Source organism: Ctenopharyngodon idella, chromosome 17, assembly GCF_019924925.1.
Source record: "Ctenopharyngodon idella isolate HZGC_01 chromosome 17, HZGC01, whole genome shotgun sequence".
NCBI classification, from domain to species: domain Eukaryota; kingdom Metazoa; phylum Chordata; class Actinopteri; order Cypriniformes; family Xenocyprididae; genus Ctenopharyngodon; species Ctenopharyngodon idella.
This window is the reverse complement of record NC_067236.1, coordinates 12,960,504-12,977,018: the sequence shown is the minus strand read 5'-3', so window position 1 is coordinate 12,977,018 and position 16,515 is coordinate 12,960,504.

The window sequence follows — 16,515 nt, the reverse complement described above, 5'->3', positions numbered from 1 at the left end:
GGTCATGACATGGATTTTTTATTTTTTTATTTTAACGTTCCTTGAGAGTCACTTATAATGTTAATATATATATATATATATATATATATATATATATATATATTTTTTCACAAAAACAAATATATATGCAGAAAAACAATTATTCTCAACCCTCATTCTGATCCTCAGTCTGAAACGATCCATTTTTAGGGGGCGGCTTCTTTAAGGCTTGTCAGTAAATGGCCACTGTTAGGATTGGCTAACGTCATTGCATAGGAAACGGTAACAATGCCCACTCACTATTACATGTGAGTAAGTGTTTTGAAAACATTATCCATATAAAACCATCATTAACAGACAAAGCATTAGGAAATCTAAAGTTCTTTGCAAACTCTTCATTACAGTGTGGCAAAACAAAATGCTCTGAACAAACATTCAATCCTCCGATACAATTAATTAAAAATAAACCATCCACTTGTTTCCATCTCTGGGATCCTTCTGAATTCTCCAAAGAGATAAACAAGCTGTTTAAACTGGATACGTTAAAGTGAATGTTTTTTTACTCTTCCATTTGTCCTGTTGTCAGCAGACTCAAGCATGTGGAGTATGTCAGAACTGAACGCGCATCTGTATATTCAGTGTAGACAGCGTCAGTGATTATAATGGGTTCTATTTGCTTTTGACAAGGCAAATGTCAGTCGTTAATTGACTGAATTCCAGTGGGCGGGGCCTATGGTGTGATGATGTATTTGTCGATGTCATGCTCAGGAGGCAGTCATATGCAAATGTGATGTCACAGATCCTACAATATTAAAACCAATATTAAAACCAAAAATTAAAATTTTTTGGGACTTTGATTAAATAAATGTTTTGTTTTGTTTTTCTTTAATGAGGAGGACGTTTTAAACTATAAAACTTGTAGGATGTTTTAATGGCACAAAGACTTCTTATTTGTCAAAAGATAAAAGTCAAATTTGATTTCTCATGTCATGACCCCTTTAACATGGTTATAAAACAATTTTGTTTTACACTCTCTGAGACATGCACTGGACATTGGTATTTCTCCAACACTCTTAAGTTACTTTATTTATTTGCTTGTTTCAGACAAACTTAGCAAGCAGTTAAATTGATTGGAGATGATGATGATGATAATAATAATAATTATATACTGTAACTGTTTTAATACTTTTCAGAAAAGAGTCAAATGTGAAAATCTGTATTTTACATTATAGAAATTAAGTCTTATACTTTCTGTTTTACCTTTCTGTATTCTGTTTTATCTTTCTGTTTCTCTTTCTTTCTCTGGTGTTCAATGTATTATCCTTGTAGCTAAGTGTAGCTTTATGCATGCTGTACCTACATTAATTAATTAAATGACACAGACTTCCTTTCTAGCTACTGTAACAGCATAGGTAACATGCTCTAACAGGCAAGCTTGCTAAATAATAAGTGTGCTGAGTTGAGTGTCATATATTCATAAGTGTCATATAAACCAGTGTTACTCCCTAAAAAAGTAGCTATTGCATTACTTAGTTACTTTAATGGAAATTAATTTTACATTACTTTTGCATTACTTTTTCTCACTTAGACTTGTTTTTTGTTTTTTAATAACAAAAAAAGGTTCTATTTCAGCAAATGTAAAAGCCCTTTCACACCAAAAGTGAAATGAATTACCCTCAGGCTGAAGGAAATGCAAATTCACACCTGTACAGTAGAGGGCGCAGCTTAAACAAACCTTTCAGCTGTGCTGCCACTCTGGATGGAAGAAGAATAAGACGCAGGAGAATAAAGTTCAACACTCTTACTTCAGCAATGAAAACAAAAAAAATTAAACACAAATGTGGACACATGGGGACACAACATGGGGACAGGTGGAGCAGTGACTTTTGAAGTTGCGCGAATTGCTGTTGTTTCTTTAAAATTTGTTAGATAAGAACAAAATGTGAAAGATTGTTTCTTACAGGAAAGAAAAGTCATATTTATCTTCCCGCCTGCCTCGCTCTCTTTGGTGCTCCATGTATTACCCTTTATTCAAGTCTTGCATTACAGTATATTCATTCATTAAACTCCATAGATCATACATCAATCACCATTTAAGAAACACATTAATTCTGCAGTATTATTATCTGTCTTATGTAACATAATTGGTAACGCTCTCTACCAAGCAAATTTGCCAAATGATAAGTGTGAAATTGTCAAATTTAAAAGATCTTGGCATGTTTGGAAGATCTGAGGTCTTGTCTCTTTCATATGACTTCATATCTAGACACTGAGAAGTATTCTTCCTTGCCTTATTTAATGTTCACACCAATTAGTATGCATATTAAATGTAATTTGCATAACTCCACGCCATTATTATTATGATTAAGGATGGAAATTACATGTAAGATTATTATGTAGTAATCAGAGAAGAAAAATATGGTGGGTTTATTATAATTGGTGACATTTTGGGGGGCTTTCAAACTGCCTTATACTGCATTAAAACGTGTGAACAGTGAGAAGAGGTTTTGAAAAAGGTCACACCTATGGGATCTTTGTGTCCTTTTTCTTTGCTTTCCATAGAGTGTGTGATAGAATACCAAGCATGTCTGCAGCCTTGGTCCAAAGTCTCAGTGTGTGTGTACACCTGCTCAGATATACAGAGGTATGCCACTGAGAATTTTATCTGTAGAATTCTAATAGATGTGACAAAAGAAGCTGAGTTAAAAACGTTGAGTGTCCATTCTTATGATGCTGAACATGATTTCTTATTATTAACCATTACATGAAGGAATTGTCATTTCAACTTAAATCAGATCAACTTAAATTCGGTTCACACAGAACACGTTTTTATTGTTATAAACGTAAGACGCAGGTCAGTAGAACGAAAAAAGTGCAAGGTTTAGAGATGCGTTTTTTAAAAGTTGAACTTATTTTAACTTGAGTGCCACGTTTTTAGAATGCCGTGTCATGCACGAGACGTGAGCGCAATGGTTAAAGACGTCCGTCTAGCATGTGTTTACATTGATAAACAATGGGAAAGGAGCATATTGGAATGGAAAAACGTGTTCTGTGTGAATGAACATCTCACAATCACATTTAATTTCATATACAAATTAATAGAATAGAAATTAAACACAGATTAGATATGCATTAGCTGTACTAAATTCACAAATTTAATTGTCAACAAATGATTACACTCCATCTGGAGATCTATCTGTCTGATTCCACACTATTTTGTACAGACATAATCTCCTGCTAATTTAAAATACATTGAGCCATTTAAAATAATGGCTCATAAAGTCATTTTTGGTACTTCCTATGCCAAATTTACAAATGGGGATAATGTATCTACCTTACTCAACTGAGAGTTGCGAAATAGAACTGTGTATCCTGGGATTTCTTAGATGCATATTAATGTGTTTCTAGCCCCATAAATGTATTATTCAGTTAGGATTATGGGTAGAGTAATGAAAATTCTCTGCCTAATATAAATCTAGATAAAACATTCCCTCGAGACGTTTCACTGCATAATGAATTAATAACAGTAACACTTGGTGAACTTGAGTTTCTTAATTACCTTGAAATATGCTAGATGTACAATCCCTTTTAGTTGGTTTTCTCTTAATCACTTTCACATGTATATTTTATTGTGTTTTTTATGTCACTGCCATTGATGGAAAACATTTGTATCACACTGTGCATTGCTGTCATTTCTAATTGAAGATTTAGCAGCTTATTCATTTCATATGTTATTTAGGGGAGACCGGGGAGTGTTGTAACACGGGGTCAGTTGTAACACTGTCAGTTTGACGAGTCAGAAAATATCTGTGGTGTTGTCATCAATATCATACACTTCCATCACCTTTTTGAGCTCACAGGAGAAGTGGCATGTGACTGTGAGCAACACTGTAGATTTTATGACCAAAAATATGATTTGCATAGCAATCATTGTATTGTAGATACAGTTATTTAACTTACATAATCTAAAGTAGCTATTTATCTAGTTTAATTTGATGCTTTGCATTCATGCTAACTTCAAATCCACATGCTATAACAGTTAGCTATGTTATGGCTGTTTGGTGTAGGGATAGTTGTAACAGTTCATTAAAAATGTTACAACCAACCCCTTATAATGATTCCAATAGCGGTACGGTCCCACATATGGGATTTAGAATGTTCAGTGACGTCACATACTGCCAGATTCAAGCAGATTGGAAGCAGCAATAACAATCCATTCAAATAATTTGCCGACATTTATTCATATCAGACACACATAGTGAGCCTAAGTAACTATAAAGTTTACTCTATTATTCTTCCAGTTCACCAGCCAATTACTAGCATGTATTTCGGGAGAAACAGATGAATTCACGTGCTGTAAATCTGACTGACAGGACTCTGCAAACAGCGGCGCAAACTAAGCGTTATAGATCAAGATAAAGATCATTTATAAAGGTTTTTAAACGACAAAACAGACTCACTTACACATATTTGAGAATCAGAATATAAGATAGTTGATGACATGGTAAGCAAGTTTGTGAATATTTTAAATAAAAAAGGAAAAACAAAATAATAGCGATACATCTGTCATTGTTATTGTGGCTGCGGTGTGTTAAGTGACAAGCATGACGCGACGCCAGGGCAAACGTTATAAAATAATGGTCGCCTTAAAAAAACTCACTCCGGGGGTCAGCTAGAATATTTAAACTCATGCGTGAAAGGGTTAAAGCAAAGTCACATGAGGGATTTATGTGGTAAATGTGTTTTCATCATAGTTTATCCAATAAAAACAATATCCACCTCAATTAAACACATACATCTTTTTGTGCACATTTTTAGAATTTATGCGCATCTTAGCATTTCTATTCAGCTTTTTTTATGTGATATCCCGACATTCTCATAAAAATAGGTGGATGGCAACATAGCTAGTGACTGAACCCATATGTGACAGGAATACAGTACAGACACACAAACACTCAATTGTTTTGTGCTAAATTTAAAGTAATAAAAGTAATAAAAACTGCTATTTCTGATTAAAACTGATGATTCATTGTTTTTCAATAATGTTCTTGCAAAAATTTAGATTGTGTGGATCTTATTTCAGCAAATTAGCTCTCATTGTTACATCTATCCCCATAGTGTTACAACTCATAGGTTGTAACAACAGAACTCTTTGTGTTTGACATTAACTCACATAATCTGTGATTGTGTAGTACACATCCAAGTAAGTTATATTTGTAGTAGACAAATGTAGCTACCATGTATCAAATTTTGAGAGATCTAGCACAAACAACCACTAAGTTATTGATGCTCAAATGAAAGGTGTTACTTTCATCCCCGGTCTCCCTACCAAATACCTAAAATGAGTAGTGTTACATGTGGCTGCACTGGTTTTCATGGCATGACAGAGCAGGAAAAAGCTAATAAAAAATCTTCAGTAAGCTTTTCATTTCTTTGAACTCATTATATTGGCTGTTCCTGTCAGTCCATATAGTCCTTGGGTTGAAATCAAAGAGATTTCAGAAAATGTCATCAAATGGAATGTCTAAGAAGCAAAGGAAGATCATAATGCTCAAGAGGCTATAATGACGGAGAGGTTCGGTGTTTTTTTAAAGGGCTTTGCGGTTTCTCAAACATTGCATCACTCATCAGTCTAAATCATCATCACAGAGTTGCATGAGGTGATTACGTAAGGGAGGTTCTGGGAAAAGGCAAAAGTCATCTCACATCCCACACCACTCAACACACATCTCTGTCTTTTTCTTTTCAGCGAGAAAAAAACGAGCCTTTCCTTGCCCTGCAAACATTGTGATTTACATAGTGGAGCATTGACTCTGAATGTTTGTCTGCAGATAAGTGATTTGCATAAATACATTTGATTGGATGAGACACGATTGAAAATGTGTGCCTAAATGATGCTGTTTCATGCTTGGAAAACTAGTGTAGCTGCATGGATAGAAAAAGCTTAAACATGCCTACTCTGATTCAGATTGACTGTGTTCTGCAAATATAGATCATAGTCATAAAAATCAGTAGGAGAGATGAATAAAAATGATTGACGGCAGGATCTGGCCTGCAGGCCGCTATAGTGGAGTAAGTCTAAGATGTTATTGCCATATCCCTTACCTGTAAATTAGCAATAGGAGTGTCTTGTAATCAATGCAAGCTAATATACTGTTTAAAGCCACACTTTATTCGATGCATTGATGAATGCAGAAATCAAGAAAAAAGTTTTAAAACAAAATGAGCCTTTGTTTCTCACATTTTCTCTTTTTCACTGCTTTTCTGAAGTTCTTAAAGTTAGAAATCTTCTTGTTATATAGTGCATTGGCACAAGCCACATCTTCACAAATTCACAGGAAAGAGGCAAGGTGCTGATAGGAATGCGGTAGATTAGCCTGACTTCTCCCATTTTGCTCAAGATTAGTTTTGCACTTCCATTTATCTTGTGGATAATATAAATTATAAATGAGCAACCTTCAGCCCTCACTAAGTCAGATTAACTATATTTCAATGAAGCACGTTTCACCTTCAGCTCTGTCCATGACCTGTGGCACAATGCAGATCATTTGTATGTAAATATTGATCTAAGCATCACAATTCCAACTGTGGTTGTTGATTAAAGTTATTGAGTGATTTTAGCTTCAGATCATTTGTAGTTGCTGTCTGAGCTCACTGGAGTTATATTAAACACCTATTTGTAATTATCTGTAATAAGAAAGATTAATGATACTTTCCCATATAGCGGCATTTTTCTGAGTAGTCAGTTCATTTTCTGAAGAGTTATCTATTTGTTACTGTCATTATTATTCATGTTTTATGACTTCTGCTGAAAGATCCTTGGATTGGGATTACAAATGAATGTTGTTTAATAACAAAATCATTAAACATGATGCATTAAAAATAACAAACAACACAGCCCTGCATCTAAAAGGCCAAAGTATTACCTAATGAAGCTGAGTTAAAAAGTCAAAATCATTAAAAACTTTTCACAAAATAAGAAGTAAGATTTTTCAAATATATAACAATCAAATTGTTATATATATTATATAACAAAAGCAGTCAAGGGTCAAAAGTTTTAAGGGATAGTTCACCCAAAATTTGAAAATGATCCTATGATTTACTCACCCTCAAGCCGTCCAAGGTGTACATGACTATCTTCTTTCAGACGAACACAATCAGAGTTATATTAAAAAAATATCCTTGCTCTTCCAAGCTTTATAATGGTAGTGAATGGCACTCCTGACTTTGAAGTCCAAAAAAAGTGTATCCATCCATCATAAAAGTGTCTGCCTGCTGGAAGCTAGACATTTTAGTTTATAAAGATTTAAATATGGATATTTTTCCTACAAAAACCCATTGCTTCACGTCAGAAGGCCTTTATTAACTCCCTGTGGATATCTTTTATGATGGATGGATGCACTTTTTTGGACTTCAAAAAGCTTGGAAGAACCAGGATATTTTTTTAATATTTCTCCGATTGTGTTCTTCTGAAAGAAGACAGTCATATGCTCCTATATGGCTTGAGGGTGAGTAAATCATGGGATAATTTTCAGTTTTGGGTGAACTATCTCTTTAATAACAAGTATTCAAATGTATCATTAAAATAAAAATGAAGCAGTCAGTGAAGTTAACATTATTTAGTCAAAGTATTTCCACTCTAAGCAAAATTAATGTAACAAACACAATAAATGTAGCCATTTAAAAGTAGGCCTACATATATGTTTTTATAGCATTTGTAGCAAGGGCGCCGACATCTTGCAATAACCTGTGACATCACGGGAGTTGGTTGGCTCCGCTGAATTAATTAAGATTATTGTTGTAAGATGTGCCAATTTTGTAGAAAGGATGTAGGCTATTGTTTTATTTTGTGTTTGTGTGTATTTGTATATATTCCCTTGGCAATGTTCTTATGTTATTGTTATTAAAAATTAATGATTATTATAGTTTCGATTTTGGTCTTTAAGTTTTCTGCTTAGTTGCTATAATCATTACTAGTAATAGATAAACTCATAATATCTGTCACTAAGTAGTTGACCAATAGAGGGCTCCAGTGCTATTTGCACCTTGCAAGGCAATTCCAGCCTGATAAAATAGCCTACGCGAATAAAAATAATTCAGGACTCCAGCAGTGAGGATAAATTGGTTAAAAACTTTATTGCAAGGAATGGAAAAGAATAAAAAAAGAAAGGAAGATGACGGGATTAGGGATAATGTTTGGAGATTATCCAACCTATGGGGTCCTGACTGGTACGTGGAGTCACGGTAAGAAATATTTATTTTGCCTCAGCGTTTATCTCTGTATGTTGAATGAATGACAAATGTGCTCGTAATGGTTGTGGTTCATTTTAATTTATGATAGTCATTTTGGCAATATATTGTTTAAGTATAACTATGGAAATCTTGAGGCAGTGAACTTGTGTTTGAACGTGTATCGGGAAGCAAAGCAGTAGGCTACTGTTTCCGTTTCAGCGGCAGTTTATGAAAAGTGTCTCTTTTGTCCTTTGCTTTAAGACTCATTTTTACATCCAATGCAATAGTGCCTCCTTTTTGTCTTCTGATGCCCTGTGGCTTTCCAGTTTCCATCTTTCACTATCTGTCCTCAACTGTCTTTCTACCGTTGTATCTGGAGAATTTTTTTGTATTTGTGTTGAACTACTTGTCCAAGACAACCAACCCCGTGACGTCACAGGTTGTAGTACTGCAAGATGGTGGTGCCCTTGCTGCAAAAGTTATAACAAAAAAAAGTTACATTTATCGTATTTTTTTTATATAATTTTTGATTAGATTGGAAATCCATTTACTAAATAGGCTAATATTAACTTGACTGACTTCTTCATTTCCACTTTAACTTATAGTCTGCAAAGAAGTGGAAAAATATGTTCAAATGCTTTATTTAATGTCAAAGAACCTCACATAAATAAGCTATTTTTTCACAAATTCTGTAATTTTCTGTCTCTGTTTGGATGTGGTACAACATCTGGGTCACTGGACAAAATTCTAACCTTGAAAACATGATTAATGTCATACACATGAAAACTGGCTGAGAACTGAACAAATCTAACCTGGCTCAGAGGAAGAAAGGAATCATGTCTTACAAGACTTCTTCACCTTACAATGGTTGTCGAAAGTAGGAAAAAAACTACGAAATGCACATCATATTTTGTGACAATGTGTGCCATGCTAGAGCAAAACAGACACTATTTTTGGAATCAGCACACTAAAATTAGTAAAAAACAAGTATTGGATTTCATTTAGCAAATAGGTGCAGGGTGGTAAAAATATCATCATATATTAAATGCTATGTATTCTTCAGTACAGTCTTGAAAAGCATCATGTTGTCTCTCTAAATATAGATTTATTTTAAACTCCAGATATTTTGTTTACAGTATATTTGGCTGTGAAAGTTACACTGATTGCCCTTTTTTGTTACACTGCATTTAAACGGCCCGGATGCTGGGTTGAAAATCTGGCATGAAATGTGAATGAATTGGCGGTCACTGTCAGTCCCAGTGAAGGATGTGGAGGAAGAATTCTCAGCCTGACTACACAGCGTGGCCTTTGCAGTTGTCTGAAGCCAGGGCAACCTACCGTTGCCAAGCAAAACACGATTAGTTGTGCTCGATGGTGCCTGTAAACTAGGCCTTCATTACGCCTCCTCATTATGCAGGGGGTAAACCCTACAGAATACTCTGGCTTGGGCTCTCAGTCAGTTTCAAGGTAAACTTCGGCTCAGGCGTCCAACTGGGTTCTGCTGGTTTTAGTAGGACTCTATTAGAAGGTCCATCACACAGTGTCTAACAGGTGTTAGATGTAAATCACCTTGCACTGTGGGAAAGAGGGTGGTTTCTGAACTTTGAATGACAGAGACATAAGAGTGAAGGAGAGGCTGCTGAGTGAGGTAGAAACAGATTAAAGAGAGCAAGAAGGAGATAAAAACAGGAAAGGAACAGAGTGCAATATCAGAAGAGAGAAGTGAGGGCTAAACCAGGGACAAGACCATTTTTCTCTGTCTCTCTGCCTTTCTTTGCACACTGGAGCAGAATGCTTTATGAGGTCCACAGTTGTGTAAAATTACATTTTCTGAGCTGTGTAAGTGAAATTTCTACAGCTCTATAGGCCCACAGAACCAACAGTTATGAAGGGACATACTTAAGTCTAGTAATAGGGCAATAAATCAACATTTGCCATTAATTTACTACAGAGTAGCATTTTTAATAAGCTATCACAATATGAACTAGTTTATTGTGTCAAGTCCACTAGTCTTTCCTTAATCCCATTGTTCATTGGAGTTCAGTGTATTATTCCTTGTATACACACTTGTACAATGGCATTGAAATTGTTAGTCTACGAGCTCCCATGAATTTTAAATTATGTAAAAAAAAAAAAAAAAATACAAAAGAAAATATGCTACCAATGTATAAATAAGATTTAGAAAAAAAAAGTATATGTCCAGTACATGTATGTATTCACTTAAACTTTTCCTCTAACTCAATTAACATAATTTCATTAGAAGTTGTCATAACTTAAAAATATTATTTCAAACTGTTTTTTTGTTTGTTTGTTTGTTTGTTTTTTTTAGAATAATTTCATTTTAAGCATTTTAATTGAAAAAAAGTAAACTTGTTTTTTTTTAGTCCCGGACCCAATGGCACAAGGGGGTTTTCAGTCCTAATGTCTTAAGCTTAGTTACGACTGATATGTAAGCGAATTAATGTAAACGCTGAATTGTATAAAAAAAATTTACTTAATTTTTCTTTTGCTAGTTTTTGCACTTATTTTTTAAAGTAAATTTCACATGTATGGAATTAAGTAAAATCAACTGAACTAAGTTATGTAAAATTAACATAGAGAATAAGTAAATTTAACTTGGCCAGTTACAGTTTATACTTATTCATTTTAAGTTTACTTTCAATATTCTGTTTCAAGTACATTTTACTCAATCTTTGTTTGTAAATTTTACTCAAACAATGTAGCACTGATTTAAAGGAACACTCTACTTTTTTTTTTTGAAAATAAGCTCATTTTTTAACTCCCCTAGGGTTAAACAGTTGAGTTTTACCGTTTTCGAATCCATTCAGCAGATCTCTGGGTCTGGCGGTACCACTTTTAGCATAGCTTAGCATAGTTCATTGAATCTGAGGAGACCGCTAGCATCTCGCTCAAAAATGACCAAAGAGTTTCAATATTTTTCCTATTTAAAACTTGACTCTTCTGTAGTTACATCGTGTACTAAGACTGACGGAAAATTAAAAGTTGCGGTTTTCTAGGCCGATATGGCTAGGAACTATATTCTCATTCCAGCGTAATAATCAAGGAACTTTGCTGTCGTACCATGGGTGCAGCAGGCGCAATGATATTACGCAGTGCCTGTGACCCCCTGCTTGCACAGGGAGCGTGCCTTGCAACCATGGAGACATTTGTGAGAGGCGCTGTGCAATATCATTGCGCCTGCTGCACGGGGAGTTGGAAAATGAGCTTATTTTTTAAAAAAGTGGAGTGTTCCTTTAAGCCATGCTTTTAAAGTGTATGCTTTACTTAAGCATACAACACAGTAGATTTCTTGTTACACTTAAATGGATAGTTCACCCAAAATGGAAAATTCTGGCATCATTTACTCACCATCAAGTTGTTCCAAACCTGTATGAATTTCTTTCTTCTGCTGAACACAAAATAAGATTGTCAGGAAAGTAACGTGTTTAGTTACTTTTGCATTACTTTATCTCACCTGGGCTGAGCTTGGTTGTTTTTTTTTTTTTTTTAATAACACAAAAAAAAGGTTCTATTTTTGGCAAATTTAAAGGCCCTTTCAGGCTGAAGGAAATGCAAATTCAAGCCTGTAAAGTAGAGGGCGCAGCTTAAAAAAACTTTCAGCTGTGCTGCCATTCTGGATTACAGAAGAATAAGACACAATTGAAGAAAGTTCAGCACTCTTACTAAAGCAATGAAAACAAAAAAATGTGATGTTTATCTAGATAAATAAATGAAACAGTATAGTGTAACTGCAACAGCAGGCGCACGTTGTGTTTTCACATTGACACTGTTTCTCCTGTGTAGCAGAATGTAAGGCTATTTACGTAACCCTGGTTCTCTGATAACAGGAGTGAGATGCCTCAGGAGACCGATCACGGAAGCGCTAATAATATGCCGTCACTTGACAGGGAGCACTGCCTCCCTGATATATAATTTGTTGCAACCTGTTGCTACCAAATTCTCAGCAAATTTTATTTCTGTGCTGACTGCATCGAGAAAACTGCATTAAAGTACCTTTTTCCTTTTAGAGAACGCGGTTGTGTTATTAAACTAATGTTCTCTTTCAAACATTTGTCTGGTATCTCACTGTGGGATCTGGGATGTAGTCAACTCATGTATAGCAGATATTCTGTCCGAAGCAGTGGTGTAGCAAGGCACCAGAGTAACATTTGAGAGCAGTAGTTCTACAGATGGTGGCACCAGCACCTGATTTGGTAGCGATTGGGGTGGATATTTTCTGACTACAAAAATGAATCTACCTGTTTTTTTTTTTGTTTTTTTTTTGTTTTTTTTTTAGGTTCTTGAGCAATGAAAGGAAATGATGGAGCTAACAGCTCTGCTTGACACTACATGGGCAAATTATTGTATTGGAAAACATTTAATGATATCGGCTGGCAGGCTATCTGTTATCTCAGACTCTCATAAAGGTAATTTAATTGTAAAATTACTATTATTTTGCATTGTGCAGTAACAAATAATATTACATGTTTATTTCTTGGAAATGCACATTTGACAGTAAAGCACAGCTTGATTTGAGATGCAGATTTTGGTCATCACATTAAAAATAACATTTAAATGGGATATTTAGTGCTGGGAAAAGTGTGAAGCACTTGAAAGTCCTTAAAAAAAGTACTTGAATTTCACTTTCAAAAGGTTGTATGAACCCTGAAATGAATTATGTAAAAACATTTCACTATTTCTGCCACAATATCATGGTCATAGTCAGCGTTACTACATTAAATCCATGGTGAATGTTGGTGATTTGTGGATTGAAAAGCCTTCTATAACTTGTTTGTTAATGGCAAAATGTTTCTCCTGGTTCCCATGTCAGCGCTGATCTGATATCTATGGTTTTTAACAGAGAAGTCTGTGCAAATATGAATGCTTCTCACTAGATCTCACAGCAATGTTATTAATAATGCGGCGAATTCAAACCCTTTCTCACTGGATCTCCCAGTGCTGTGTAGTATCGGTGTCACATAGGAAAGTGCATATAAACTACATACAGTACGTAGGAAGCAATGCAGTGCAAGAGTGGTTCTGCCGTAGACTCCAGGAACAGAGCCTGCATATGCAAAAAGATAAGTTTTTAGCTTAGATTTAAATTCAGGTTCTGTTGAAATGACTCTGAGGGAAACTGGAAGACCATTCCACAGTTTTAGCCCAGCAATGGACAAAAACACAGTCACCCATCGACTTAAGCCTAGATCTCTGCACCATCAATGATCCCTGCTCAGATGACCGCAGACATCTAACCAATGTATCCGCACTTAGAAAGCCAGAGCCTTAAAAACAAAGAAAATCAATTCTGTAACAGAATGGCAAACAGTGTAAATTGCAAAGAAAATAATACAGGGGAAATGTGATCGCATTTCAATTATGAACCAACATATCAGTTTCCCCCTGTGTTAAATGCTACAAAAATTCAGAGATGACTATAATTGAGTCATTATGCCTGCTGGAAGGAAAGTAATATCTGTTTATTATTATTATCAAAGATATTATCAACTCAGTCTACCCACTGTCAGAATATAAAAACTCGCTCTACAATGTCATCTATCCAAGGTTCCTGGCTTGGATATTTTCTGACTACAAAAATGAATCTACCTGGGTTTTTTTTTTTGTTTGTTTGTTTGTTTTTTTTGATGTTCTTGAGCAATGAAAGGAAATGATGGAGCTAACAGCTCTGCTTGAAGCTACATAGGCACATTAATGTATTGGAAAACATTTAATGATATCGGCTGGCAGGCTATCTGTTATCTCAGACTCTCATTTCAGGAGTATTCTGCACAGTCTGTACTGTTGCTTTCTTTTGTGTTGACTAATTCACTAGCCTATATAGTTTTGTATTATGCAAGGATTTGTGATTTACCCATAGATGCTCTGATGTAAACCATCTATATTAACAACCCACTCAAATACAACTGCTTTCACCCTTCAAGGATGCCATTACACTTTGACTGATACAACTGACTCTTCTTTTGACATTTGTTTCTGTTTATAGTACCTGTGTTTAGTTTCCTTAGTCACCGATTTGTTACCATAGTTACTGATTATGTTGAGCACATGTTTCTTGTTATGTGCCTTGTTATCTTTTATATATGGGTCAATGACGTGGCCGGTCATTTTTCTGTCCAAAGGCCTTAATAAAAAACAAAGATATGACATCCAAAGTATGTAAGGTAGTACATCTAGATCTAGAATCCAGAAGATCCAAAAGATTTTAATGATATTTTGCTACATATAAAGGTATTTTAAAGATTTTGAAGTGTCAAAAGGTCATTCGGTTTAACCGTCCAAAGGCCAATACAGCCATTTCATTTGTGATTAAAATATCTTAAAATAAAATAAATATATATATTTTTTTTTTTTTTATTCTGGCATGAGTTTATAACAACATATATCAACATAGTGCAAAATAGTATTAAAATTATGTGTAGAAGTCATTGCTTTGTTATGAGAAAGAATGTCCGGAAAAAATAATTATTTCATTGATGTAATTCGGAGTAACCAATATAAAGGGACCATTTTGGATCAAGTCATGCGGTCAATATCATGTGACAGGATGTGACATCATTCAGACACCTGCACAGGACCACATGGTCATGAAGCAAAGTAACTAACTCTCTCTTTGAACTATATGAAAAATTCATGTTTTCACTTGCTCATACGCATGTCCCGAAACATCAGGTCATTCGGTACAACTGCTATAAAACATGGAAAATGTTGTAATATTTTAAAAACTTGTACTAAATATAAAATGTTTCATTGTCCTTTTGCTAGCTAGCTAGATATCAGCCTGTTAGCACTGTTTGAAAATATCGTCATTCAGTATAACCAAAAGTGTCATTCGGTAAAACCAAAATTTTGGTTAAACCGAATTACTTTTTTGGTGACAAATTTTGTCCATCTTGTAAAAAATGACAAAAGCAGTGTTAATTGATAATAAAAACCACATAATCTCATTGTTAGCACTTAATAAAACTTCAAAATTAATTATGTCTCCATTAGAGCTGGACGATTAATCGTAAAAAGATCGCGATCTCGATTCAAGCACCCACTCGATCCTACTTTATTAATGGCAACGATTCTCCCGCGTCCATTAAACCTTTGACAAAATCATACCGGAACATTCAAATCTGTGTTCGTGCTGCCAGAGCCAGAGAGAGCAGTTTTGAACCACACATTAGTAATTTCTGTGTTACAAATATTCACATTATCACAGAAGTACTGAGATATAAGTTTTAAGTTAGTATTTAAACACCGACCTCTACGATAGCGATCAAAATAGAGCAAACCTTTTAAAACGAACTTGGCACGTCAAATAACGGTTAATATCAATTAAATCTAATTCCACTAGGTGGCGACAACTGACTGTTAAAAAATGTATTTGTCATTGAATCATTCATTCAAAAGATTCGTTCAAAAACACTGATTCATTAATTATAATTCATTATTTATTAATGAGTCATTGAATTCATTCAAAACCATTTTTTAAATAATTCATTCAAACATTTTCCAGCAGTTAGAGTCAGCAATTTATATTTTGTAAGAACCTCTAGTAAACAAGATGTTATTTTGTTTGGTTGTATATTCAGAATCGTGGAAGAATCGTGATCTCTATTTGAAACCAAAAAATTGTGATTCTCATTTTATCCAGAATCGTGCTGCTCTAGTCTCCTTTATGTGTTTTTACACTTTTATAAACCTTATTCCTCAATGACCCATATATGCCTTCAGTTTGTTCAGTCCTGTGTTTGGTATTGTCTTTACTTTCTATTGTAAAGCCGTTGCATTTTATTTCTCCTGTGTTACGTGTTTCTGTTTATGTGATTAAGTTTTTAAATAAATCTTTTTGGTTGCAAAGAGATCCACTACTCCTCTTGCCTTACCAGCTGTGAATAATTACCAGCTTCCTTAACTTACCAGCTGTGTTTATGGTGAAATTAAGTTGTAAAAAGACATATACCTGCATTAAGTAACAGTTTGACTTACGTCTAAAGAAAATACAATGATTGATATAATAAATTATCTTTTTACTTTATATGAATGTCGTTGTCTTTGGAAAAACAAATATTTTTGATTAATATTAAATTAAAATTTATGGTGTGAATCACCATAAATTAATGTAACTTTGCACCAATGTTTTTTTTTTTTATTGTTTTTTTTTATTCCAGTGCAATGTCTTGTCCCATAGACTTTCATTGTAAGTGCATACGCATGGTTACCTGTTTAATCATCATTTAAAAAGTGTTTTTTACTGTACTTTCCAAATATAATACTCATTGAGAGCAAATTTCAATG